Source organism: Ursus maritimus, unplaced genomic scaffold (assembly GCF_017311325.1).
Source record: "Ursus maritimus isolate PB19 unplaced genomic scaffold, ASM1731132v1 scaffold_32, whole genome shotgun sequence".
NCBI lineage: Eukaryota > Metazoa > Chordata > Mammalia > Carnivora > Ursidae > Ursus > Ursus maritimus.
The window spans coordinates 5723547-5735772 of record NW_024425786.1 but is presented as its reverse complement, the minus strand read 5'-3'; the positions used below and the strand labels follow the sequence as shown (position 1 = coordinate 5735772).

Here is a 12226-nt window from a genome sequence, read left to right as displayed (position 1 = left end):
CATGCAAACCTGGGAGTTTGGACAGGGGAGAAATTATATAGCCTACAGGTAGCATTCCAGTGTGATGAGCTATTTTATTTTTTAAGATTTTATTTTTATGTGATCTGTACACCCCGTGTGCCGTTCACACTCAACCCTGAGATCAAGAGTTGTCTGCTCTACGGACTGAGCCAGCCAGGTGCCCCTCCAGTGTGATGAGTTTTTTACAAACTATAAATTATAAACTAATAATGTTGCATTTCACAGACATTTAAACATTCATTTCTTTCAGGTTTTCCCCCCTGTATTTATAGCGAGTACAATTTTTCATGTCCCCTATATTGCAGTATGTCTGAGATGGGCTCAGAGGCCTGAGGGCAAGCCTGTGGGGCCAACATCTAAGGCAGGAGTCCTTCCCATTTTCTCATCAAGGATTATGTCCACTTGCCCATTTGCCCCCAGTACCTAACACGGTGCCTGACAAATAATCTGAACTCACTAAACATCTTTGGATTGATCAATTTATGAAGGCTTCAAATCTTTCAAACCTTCCTTAAGAAGCACAATTTTATTTAAAAGTCTTTCCTCCTTTTCAGACCTCCATAGGTAATGGAGGTCATATGTTTGCATTCTTCCGTTAAAAACCCTTCTCATTCTTGATAAAGTAATAGAGATGTCTCTTAGTCAACTGTTTTATTAATGAGACAATTCTGGCTTGTTTACTCACTAAAAAAAAATTATGACCAGTCTACACCCTGTCCAGTGTCTATATGTCATTGTCAACACTTACTGGGATAACATTTCATGTTGGGCTGATGTAATACGCGGGTAGTACGATTACCCTCTAAATCATACTAATTGTTTCGTTCGTAATGCCAACTGTCACTCAGCTTGTGGTCATCCCTGGTCCCATGTTCTTTATCTTTCTACCTTGGATCTCACTTACTCCCCTATTCCATATTTGATTGCACTTTCTTCTATAACTTCCATCTTGTAATTTTCTACCAAATTTTGTAACTTTTAAGATAATGTTAAATTTCATTCCCATTTTACAGAAATTTTTGCTCCTAGAAGGTCAGTGAATACGGGGCCAGATGATGAAGGTTCCGTTATTAACGCCGATATTTGACCTAACATAAATAATTCTCATAAAATAAACTTCTAGAATATAAAAGAACCTCTGAAGTTTTGTTTTAAATATTCAAGAATTAGAACTTTTAAAATTCGATAGTCATGGTTTAAAGGTTTAACATTACAGTGTGGAAAAAGTTTCTCAGCACTGGCAACTGTATCTCTCTTGCAGGCACATTTGCAATGGGATAGCAAATAATGTTTCTCTTTTCTCTCACGCCTTCTTCATTTATTCACACTTTTTGTGCTCTCGGCTATGCTGGGAGAGAAGACAATTTATCTTTAATATATTACACATGAGCTTAGAAACTTTTTCTCATGTGAAACTTCGATGTTTTGCTTCTAAGTCACCTAGTGAGACATGGAGACTTCCCCAAATGGGGCTTCTCTTGAAAGGCTCATCACCTAGATAGATTTTCCTCCAAGTTAAAGATAGCCCTTAAATCTTTTGCTTAATATTATGAATGCAAGTCACTGAGCAATTCCACACTGGGAATTACGAAACAATCTGATCTCTCTTGTTCTGCCTTATACAATTATTTACATTTTACTAGACCCTTACAACGCTCTTCTTAAAGTTACCTAGCTAACACACTTTCCCTGTTCACATTGTGTCAAGCTATTTCCCTATGCATTTATTTTTTGAGTGTACTTAATCATTATTCTTACACACAAAATTAACATCTCTCACCTTACCAATGACTACAGCATCTTTTTCTTGCAATAACAATTATGTGTTGATTCTTTGGCTGACGGACTTTTAAGATAAAGAGCATGTAGGAGATATTTTCTCCGAGGAACATCTAAAATACTTACCCCTACTTTGAAAGGGAACGCCTCAATATGAACACAACATTCTAATTATAATCCTGTTTATATTCCTGTCATGAAGCTGATGAGTTATGGTGGCAGCCTTTGCAATCACACCCGCAAGGTCAAGGGCGCTAGAAATGGTGTGGATGGAGGCAGGCGTTTGGCTCCCCTGCGAAAGCCAAAAGGCAGGTTTGGGGCAAATCCTTGAGCCAAGGCTAAATCCTGGTGCAACCCTATATCGTCAAAGAGCGTGGACTTTGGAGCCAGACGGCCTGGGTTTGAATCCTGGTTCTGTGTGAACTCGGATGAGTTACTCTCCGTGCCTCCGTTGCCTCATCCATAAAATGGGGATAATAGAGTACCTACCTCATTGGCTCGTGGTGCTTAAAAGTGTGCCCGGCCTACGGGAAGCGTACGTGTGTAAGGGTTTGCCACTGCTGCTCTTATTATTAACCGGTATCAGTGACGCTTAACTCATGATGCACTGCTTTTTATGAACTCTATTCTCAAAACGAAAGAAAAGAGAGAAATCAGGCAAACAAGAAACAAGTGACGGGGGAGCAGAGACCTGTGTCGCTTAGAAAATTTTGTAAGAATATAAAGAACAGAGTTAATCATAATTCCCTATCATTCTTTACCCTACATAGGGGATTTTAATTATCCGAACAAATGTGTCATGACTTTAATTGTGGAAATCATCAAACATACACACAGAGAGATCAGCTTAAGGAACCATATGTGCCCACCCCCACCGTCCACAGTGAGCGACACCCCACCTTCTTGTTTAACGGGGTGCATTCAATCCGAATCCCCAAATCCCTAGCGTCACTGGTCGTGGGACGTGCAGGGCGGTAGCCCGGGGCCAGCTGTGCCTCAAACTCACACTCTTCAAGGTGCGACAACTTCTGACTTATCAGAGAGATGGAAGGAGGAAGGAGGAATTTAGCCCCTGGTGCCAATGTTTATGCGAAAGAAACATTTTTCACATTTTTCATTCAAATTCTATCCCAACTCTTGATAATAGAAGAGGCACAAGTCACTTCAGCTGCTCACAAGTTGTGAACACTTTGCTTCCAGCCCATCGAATAAAAGCCCAAAACCTCTGATGTCAATGGACCAAATACAAACTGGTTTTTTTTTTTTTTGAAGATTTTATTTATTTATTTGACAGAGAGAGACAGCGAGAGAGGGAACACAAGCAGAGGAAGTGGGAGAGGGAGAAGCAGGCTTCCTGCTGAGCAGGGAGCCCAATGCGGGGCTCAATCCCAGGACCCTGGGGTCATGACCTGAGCCTAAGGCAGCCGCTTAACGACTGAGCCACCCAAGCGCCCCCCAAATACAAACTCTTAATGCTGAGCTCATCTTGCTGTACCAACGCGTTCCTCTACGGAGACACCCACACCCTCAGGCCTAGAGAGCCGGACCTGGTAGTACCCTTCAGGCTTTGTCATATCACGGCCTTCATAGAAAATGCAGTGTTTCAGGCACACGGGGGGACATAGAAGGGATGCTCGCGGCCAGGTGCCTGGAATCGATAGGTCTGCCCCCCATGAGAAGCCTATGCGCCCTGCACGGTGCTTGGGCAGCTCGAGGCTGCAGCAAGTGCTCTGCCTATACTGACTTCCTTAATCCTTACCACCCTGCAGTGAGGCACTATCGTCCTCTAGTCACAGTTAATAAAACCCTGACGCACAGAGAGGTGAAGCTGCTCGCCTGAGATCACACAGCCTGAAAGGGGCAGTCATTGCTCGTACAAGAGTCTGGGCACTATCGGCCTCACTAGTAACCTTTCCTGATTACCCCCATGTTTCCAACTCGGCCACACCATGACATGCATGAAAACCCACATTCATGGACTGTTTTTGATGTGTTCTCACTTTTCCTCCATCTCATTGGTCCTTTGAGATTCCAGACTAGGTTCCAACCTGCGGAAGAGCATGAACGCAATGATACTCAAATCCCTTCTGGCCAAATGACCCAATCGCATAAAAACTATTTAACCCTTAACACCTACAGACGCTCGAAATATTTGATGATGATAAAACTGAGGCAAAAGTAGCAAAAGACAAGATCAGCGAGGGATGATCGATAACCTGTTTTATCAGCGTCGGATGGGTCAAAAAGCCCAGAAAAGAGGACACTTCTACGTTCCTCACAAGAGGCGGGCTCTGAATGCTTTAACGTTCTCGTGATTTTCTGCTCTTATGCCGTGTTCTGGCATCATTTCAGATCTGTGTTTTCATCTCTGTGAATTCCTGAGAAAGCAGTCATATTACCTAAGTCACACTCTACCTGCCTGAAAACAAATATGCAAACAAAAAGCTTCAGAAAGCTCGGTGATTACCTGAAACTGATGCCAGGGGAGACTGGTACCCTGACCTGCACAGAAGAGCCAGATGAAATGAAGCAATCGATCATTGTTTTGCAAAGTTTTTATCATCCGGAACAGCACAAATCTTTCTTTTGGTTGAGATGAATCACCTAGCTCGGGAAACAACGTGATTTTAATAAGTAATAATCACAATGACACATCTTATTTGCAATTTTGACAAAACGTTCTTGACATCATCAAGGCCATGGGCCTGGAAGACGGAGGAGAAGAAGAAAGAGCACGGACATGCACTGAGCACCTGCTGTATGCCAGGGAATTCCTGCGTGGTAAAAATCTTGGGGGGACAGGTGTGATTATTCTTCATTCCCAGATGAAGACACGGATTCAGAGAGATTAAGGACTATAGCCCAAATCACACAGCTAGAAAATGGCAGAGCAAAGATTAGGAACCAGTTCTGGCCGGCACTAAAGCCCACGCGTTCCCCGTAAGCATTCTGCTGCCCCTTAGAATATCCTGAGAAAAGCTTTGAGAAATTATGTGGGTTCATAAATTTCCCAAAGATTTGGTTTTAACCCTATGCCTATTCAGCAAATAACATTTTCTCAAGATGCAGAGCTTCATAGAACCACCGTTGAGGAAGGGTCAAAGACAATCGACACACCTGAGTCGTCGGATCTCTGGCTTCGATGGCCAGCTCGGGTATGACGTCTTGGGGTCGTGTTCCCCGATGCTGCCTGGTGAAGACTGTGGAACCTGTATCATGATATTTCTAATCCTCCCAAGTATAAATGGATTAAATCTCTCTGTTAAAGGGCAGACGTTATCATACTGGGAGAAATCCTGTCTGGGAGACACCTAAAGCAAAAAGATACGGAAAGTCATAAGAATAAAGCAGGGAGCCCGACACAGGGCTCGATCCCAGGACTCTGCCCTTCCTTGAGTTTGGACAACTCTGGGCTGGCATCTACCACAGCGACAGACTGAACAGGAAGAAAACTTTTGACAATCTCCATGCATGCATGCCAAAACAAGAGAAGTACGGATGAAATTCCTCCTCATTTTGATTGAAAAAAGAAACTTTGAGTAAACCAGGATTACAATGAAACTTCCTTAACCTGACAGAGACTATAAACAAACATACAGGATATGTATAAAAATGTTCCTTTGGGATCCGGAGCAAGACAAGGTGCCACGATCACCGCTTTCCCCCCGCAAATTGCTGGGAAACTACACAAGGAATACAAGAATTAGAAAAATAAATTCAGGGGCGCCTGGGTGGCTCAGTCGTTAAGCGTCTGCCTTCGGCTCAGGGCGTGATCCCGGCGTTCTGGGATCGAGCCCCACATCAGGCTCCTCCGCTATGAGCCTGCTTCTTCCTCTCCCACTCCCCCTGCTTGTGTTCCCTCTCTCGCTGGCTGTCTCTATCTCTGTCAAATAAATAAATAAAATCTTAAAAAAAAATAAATTCAAGGATTAGAAAGAAAGAAACAAGACAGTTACTATTTCCTGGTGATGTAATTTTCTATATATCCAACCCCAAAGAAGATACAGATATATTTTCTAAAATAGTAAGCTAGCTTAGCAAAATGGATGCTTCCAAAAGCTAAATAGAAAAATCAGTTGCATATCAGAACAGATACATCCTGGACACAAGGTTCGAGGCAGGGAACAAAGGTCCCAGAAGTTTGTATCCAACACGTTGCCATTCCTGCAGAGTTCAAAACCCAGCAAAACTAAATAATAAGCATACACACATTTGAAATAAAACCCTCTCTCTACGTATTTTTAAAAACACTGATGCACAGGAAAAAATATCAACCAAGTTATCTGTAAAAGCCGCGGATAGGAAACACCCTACATATCCATCAACAAATAAATAAGGAAACAATGGGAAACAAAGAGTGGCGTGTTCCTACAACCAAATACTACTCTGCAATAAGAAGAAAGAACTCCAGATACTCTCAATAACATGGATGAATTTCAAAAACATTATGGTGAACAACAATTTTTTTTTTAAACCAGACACAAAGAGTAGATGTTGTATGATTTGGTGTATATGGAATTCGAAAACAAACAAAAGTAATTTACAGAAGAGAGGAAAGAGCACCTGTGGCGGGGGAGAGAGGATTGGCTGGCAAGGTATACAAGGAACTTTCTGGGGTAGGGAATATATTTTTTGAATGGGAAACTGGTTCTGTGGGTGCAAACATTTCTCAGAATTCCCCAGTCTACACGCTGAAAATCTGCACATTGTTTTGCATACAAATTATACCTCCATTTAAAAAAAAGATCATATGAGGGAGCCTGGGTGGCTCAGTCGGTTAAACGTCCGACTCTTGGTTTCAGGGTCCTGGGTCAGGCTCTGTGCACGGAGTCCGCTTGTCTCTCCCTCTGCTCCTCTTTGCTCCTCACCCATTCTCTCTCTCTCTCAAATAAATAAATAAGTAAAATATTTTTAAAAAAATTTAAAAGAACATATGGAAAGAAATTGTTTAACCTAGAAAAAGTGAAGTCTTAAGAAACACAAAATTTAAGATTGTAGTTACTTGGGTTTTTGGGGAGAGGATAGGTAAATAAGGAAAAGGAAAGGTCACAAATCATTGGTGACATTGTAGTTGCTGATATGGGTCCAAGGATTCATCATATTATACCTTATTTAACATATATGTTACATTCAATATTTCAGAGTATCGAATAATATATATTTGAGATTTTATTTATTTGTCAGAGAGAGAGAACATAAGCCGGGGGAGCAGCAGAGGGAGAGGGAGAAGCAGGCTCCCCACTGGGCAGGGAGCCCGATGCGGGGCTCAATCCCAGGACCCTGAGATCAGACCTGAGCTGAAGGCAGACACTTCACAGACTGAGCCACGTAGGCATCCCTCAAATAATATATTTTTAAAGATACTGAAAGCAAATGATCACTTTGGGATGGAAAAGATAAAAAAAGATTCATGAAGGAACTAGTACTTGAAGGAGAGAGAGGATTTTTATAGACCGTGTTGGCCACAGGAGCTCTAGATAGAATGCTGGCTTTAGAATTGGCAAACCCTGTGCTCCCTTCGAGCAGCACGTATACGAGAATTGGCAAACTCACGGGGTAAGACGGAGCACGTTCTTGTCGAATGACTGAAGCCCTTGTTACAGCCTCGTTTACATTGTTCTTGCTTCTAGAACAGAGTTCTTATGCCACCAACAAGATGAACTTTGATAAGCACACGGACCAGGTAACATACTATTGTTTAGCGTCTCTCAAAGAGCCAAACATTTATACAGTAGCTGGTTAATAAAGGTGTCTGGCATTGGACCCGCGTCTACAATTGGTTAAATAGAACGCTAAAAATCAGGTGCACTTTCTTTCTCGGGTTATTACTGAATTAAACGTACATGCCAAGCTGATCAGGCAACATTGTCATTGATGTCTGTGTGCATGTCTGTGTGTGCTGAGGACATTTACAAGGTATTGTAAATACTGCCCTTTCTGATAAGCACATGGAATTACTGAATGTTGCGACTGGCTACAACCTATTTAAGAACAGCGAAAGTCCTGGGGCGCCTGGGTGGCGCAGTCGTTAAGCGTCTGACTTTGGCTCAGGGCGTGATCCCGACGTTCCGGGATCGAGTCCCACATGGGGCTCCTCCGCTGGGAGCCTGCTTCTTCCTCTCCCTCTCCCCTGCTGTGTTCCCTCTCTCGCTGGCTATGTCTCTGTCACATAGATAAATAAAATCTTAAAAAAAAAAAAAAAGAACAGCAGAAGTCCTAAAATCGAATGTGTGTAGGACTTGTAGTTGGTTGGATAATTGAAAATTCGGGTCAAAGCAAGCCATCGTGAAAAGTGAAATATCCAACTGCTAACCATTTTATTATCACTTAAACCGAGCGTTCTCTTTGCACACGGGTCTGCGGACCGGACCTGGTCGGGTGTTGCACGGGTCCCTCTCACGGGCCGTCTACGGGGCTCCACGATGGCCATACATCTCCAGGATGGAAACTCCACCTGGCTCTCGCATGTTTGCTTTCCTTCCTGCCGTCTCCTTAAGCGTGAACACCAGTGCCTCTCCGAGTGGGAGCCCTGGAACAGCAGCTCCGCATCGCCTGGGACCGAGTGTGCTAGAAACACCAATCTTCAGGCCCCACCCCAGACCTGCTGAATCAGAAACTCCAGGGGTGGGGCCCAGCTATGTATTTTAACACAACCTCCTCATGATTCTGACGCATGCGAACGTTTGAGAACCACTGTTCTTGATCCTGAACTCTCTGTCCCTTTCATTCCTCAGACATCACTGTAAAAAAAAAAAAAAAAAAAAAAAAAAAAAAAGAACAACCAGAAACAAACAAACTTGCCCTGTTGGAATCACTCCCTGCTCCTGCCCCGAGATGGGAAGGCTCCCTCACACCCCGCCTTCTTTTTATTCCGATGCACAACACACGGGGAATTATCCTTGACTCCTTTCCCTCCTTGATATCGAGTCCTGTCCCCAAGGTGCGTCCCAGGTCACCCACTGCCATCCACCTACTGGACCACACTCCAGTCGGAGCCCCCGGGGTCTCATGACTGGATTCTGTGACTGACTCCTCCCTGCTCTCGCTGCCTCCACCACCAACAGCCACAGTCCACTCTCTGCCAGTACCCAGGAAGCTCTCTTGAAGCACAAGTTGGATTCCACTGCTCCCCTGCTCAAACCCCTGTGATGGCTCTCCCATGAACCTGGAGTAAAAGTCAGACCCTCTCTTCAGGGTTAAAATCCCTCTCTGACCGGCTCCTGCCAACCTCCCACACCACTCAAGTCCCAAAACTGTTCCCGAAACTGTTGCTCCCAACTTGGCTACATTGACCTTCTTTCCTGAAACGTACCAAGGCTTGTTTCCACCTCAGGGCCTTTGCACAAGCTGTTCCCACCTACCTAGAAGGTTCTTCTCAACTCTGTCAAGCTGGATTCTTCTTGTCATTCACATCACAGTTGAAACAACACAGAGATCCTGCCGCCTGTCTAATCTAAAGTAACCGTACCCGACAAATCCAGCTACGGGTTTTTCTGTCGGCCTTCCCCCGCTAGAGCCTCACAGAGCAGAGACCAGCAGGGTCCTTTTTACCATCCCCGCGTCTGGAGCGGAGCATGCAACGGGTGCTCGATAACCATTAGCAAGTGATGAACACCTGTGGACGGGGCGGGGGGGGCCGGAGAAAGCTGTTTGAGAGCCCCCGAGCGCCTCTGTCTTTCCCAGCGGCTCACAAAAGCCTTCCGTGTGAGGGTGTGAGGGATGCGTCTGTCTCTGGAGAGGCTTTCCTTTGGATGCATCGCCATCCACGTTACACTTTATCTAGAATTCCTGCAGTCTAGAAAGCTACTGCTCTCCATAGACACTGAAGTATAAAAAAGTCCTCCAGGTTCTTGCACTTTGTGCTTGGGATTAATTAGAATTCTCTCGTCTCCATGCTTAGAAGCCCATGATTATATAAATTTCTAAAAAATAAAACTAAAAAAAACCCCAAATCCTTTATATCCTTCTCCAGAGGTTCCTGCACTATTCCCAACTCCCTTCAACCTCCCCACTGTCTCTCCCCAGTGGCTTTCTTGCCCTGGTGCAAATCCTCCCTCCTCAGCCCCCTCCCCTGCAATGGGCAGGCGCCGCGGGCTCCTCACCCCTGCTGGACCAGCCTTTGAAAACCAGTATCTCATGAAATCGATTCCCTGCTATGACACTCCAGCAGCAGCTCTCTGGCGGTGAGAAAGCCCCTGGTGTCGCAGGGCCCCCCCCCGGGCGTCCCGCCCCTTCAACTCCAGGGGCGTCCTCACTCGGCCTACACTCGTGCTGGTTTACCTCCTTGCCCCTGCCCATGCCCTGCCTTGCCTGCCTGCTGTGATCTGCGGCTCAGCGTCCCCTCTGCTGTGGGGCCGGGCTGTGCCGGCTCCGGGGGGAACCCTGGCAGCGAAGGCAGCATGCCGGGGAGGGAGCCCGGTTCAGGACAGCCACCGCGGTCATCTGCACTGCGAGCACGTTCAAGGGTCGGCCGCCCCTATCTCCCCTCTCCGTTGCTTCCTCCAAAGAGAAAAAGCACTGTCACATTCCCACAAGTGGCAACACTCAGGCTACTTCAGTAAGGTGTCCCCCACCAGCGGACGGTGGAGCAGGGGCTTGGACAGAGGCTTCTAGACCCAAAGTGCACCGCCCTGACCGTGGCCTTAGGCTGCCAACAGCAGCAGAGCAGGGCTCCGGGTGACCACGATGGCAGTGGAGCCCTAGCTCCTGCCGGGGCTCCCCACCCTCCCCTGCAGCTCTGGTGTGGGCCTCCTGAGGGCCAGGTGACACCGGCCACCAGCTGGTGTGCCCTCGGGATCCACTATGTGCAGGCCTGGTTCTTACAGCCTCTAACCCCCCTGCAGCTGCTCTCCTTCCCCGCGAGGAAGAGGGGACGGACGGTCTGTGTCCTGGAGCTGCCCGGTCGGCTGTAGGCCGCAGAACCCGGGATCGGGTGACACAGAGGGCCACCGATCTGTCACACTTCACCCACGGGCAGATTGGTGACCTGCGTTGAAGGGCCGCCAGTCTGCATTGCTGGTGAACTTGCATTTGAACAGGGTGAAATTTTGGCCTTTGCCACTTTTTATTTTTTTATGTTTTTAATTAAATTGCCTGGGTCACTGACACCCTCGGAGACTAGGAAACGCAGCCTTGCATTTTGTTAATGACACACCATCTGTTTGCTCACGCTGCGCGGTCACGTGATCTTTGCTCTGCCGCACATCCTGTCTCACTGGCCTGAACCAGTTTGTGGGTGAAATGCTTGGGATGGGTGCCAGCAAGTCTTCTCTTCTCTCTCCCTTTCTTCCTTTCTTTTTCTTTCTTTCTTCCTTTTTTTTCTTTCTTTCTTGCTTTCTTCCTCTTTCTTTCTTTCTTTCTTTCTTTTTCTTTCCCTATTCCTTCCTTTCCTTTCCTTTCTTTCCTTCTTCCTTCCTTCCTTCTTTCCCTCCTTCTTTCTTCCTTCCTTCCTTCCTCCCTTCCTTCTTCCTCCTTGCCTCCCTCCCTCTCCTCAGTCTCACCCATTTTAAGATCGGCTGTTGACCCCAAAGTCGTCGGCTGAATTTGCGTTACTGCTCATGCCCCCAACTGCCCCATTTCTGCTGCAGTTTTGGCCTGACTTCTGACACGTGCCGGCGGGGGCCGATGGGGTGCAGACAGCTCAGACGGCAGGGGGAGAGCCCGCAGCAGACACTGGAGGGCAGTGCTGCCCACCCGGGCTCAGGTTGCAGAGAAATCCGCGACAACCCCGGGGCAGCAGAGGCTGAAGCTGGAGAACCCCTCCGACCTCAGCAGAGTGTCACTGACTCATCTTCCCCTACAACATTCATGACAGTTGGCTCATCTCACAGATAATTAGATTAGATCCCTGAAGAACATCGTACCCTGGTATTTTTAAGAGCTTTAAATTTCATGCATTTCCATGAAGACCGGTCCTCAAAAAGAAAAAGTAACGGAAGCACAGCTTTTGACCCTCTGGTGGGAAGTTCCACTGCTCTCGGACCCCAATGCTGGGGGGGGGACAGGCTGCTCTGCGCACACCTTCCCACGCACAGGCGCAGGTGTGCGGGGGCGTCGCCATGGACGAGACCCAGGTGCTGAATTTGAGGAACCCCGTATTCGTGTGACACTTGTACGTCCATGAACTATTATTTAGGAAACATTCCGAAGCATTGGACTGTCTGCCCTCAGCCACACACTTTTGTAGCCTGACCTGGAAACTAGGCTTCAGTCGCTGTGTGACACTGTGTGACGAGGTGACAAGCTCCAGGAGCGCCCTTCTGAAGGGACCAGGTGCCCAGAGCACCGAGGAGGCTGTGGGTAGGATGCCAGGAGATGGCCCAACCCAGCGGCGTTTAAAGGCCTGGGGTGCTCACAGACGACACACCTGTCAACAATGACCCCTTGTGCACGTGTCGCTCGGTCTCCTGGCTTCTTCCTTATGAGG

General features: G+C 46.7%; 1 long non-coding RNA gene across 1 annotated transcript; it reads right to left on the bottom strand.

Annotated features, from left to right (window-relative positions):
- Window positions 1-3212: 3212 nt before the first annotated feature.
- On the bottom strand, window positions 3213-5547 carry LOC121099816. The gene is made up of 3 exons (XR_005831566.1): window positions 4918-5547; window positions 4268-4404; window positions 3213-3848 (listed from the first exon to the last, which is right to left on the bottom strand). It is a non-coding gene; the product is annotated as an uncharacterized LOC121099816 (long non-coding RNA).
- Between the last annotated feature and the right edge of the window lie 6679 nt (window positions 5548-12226).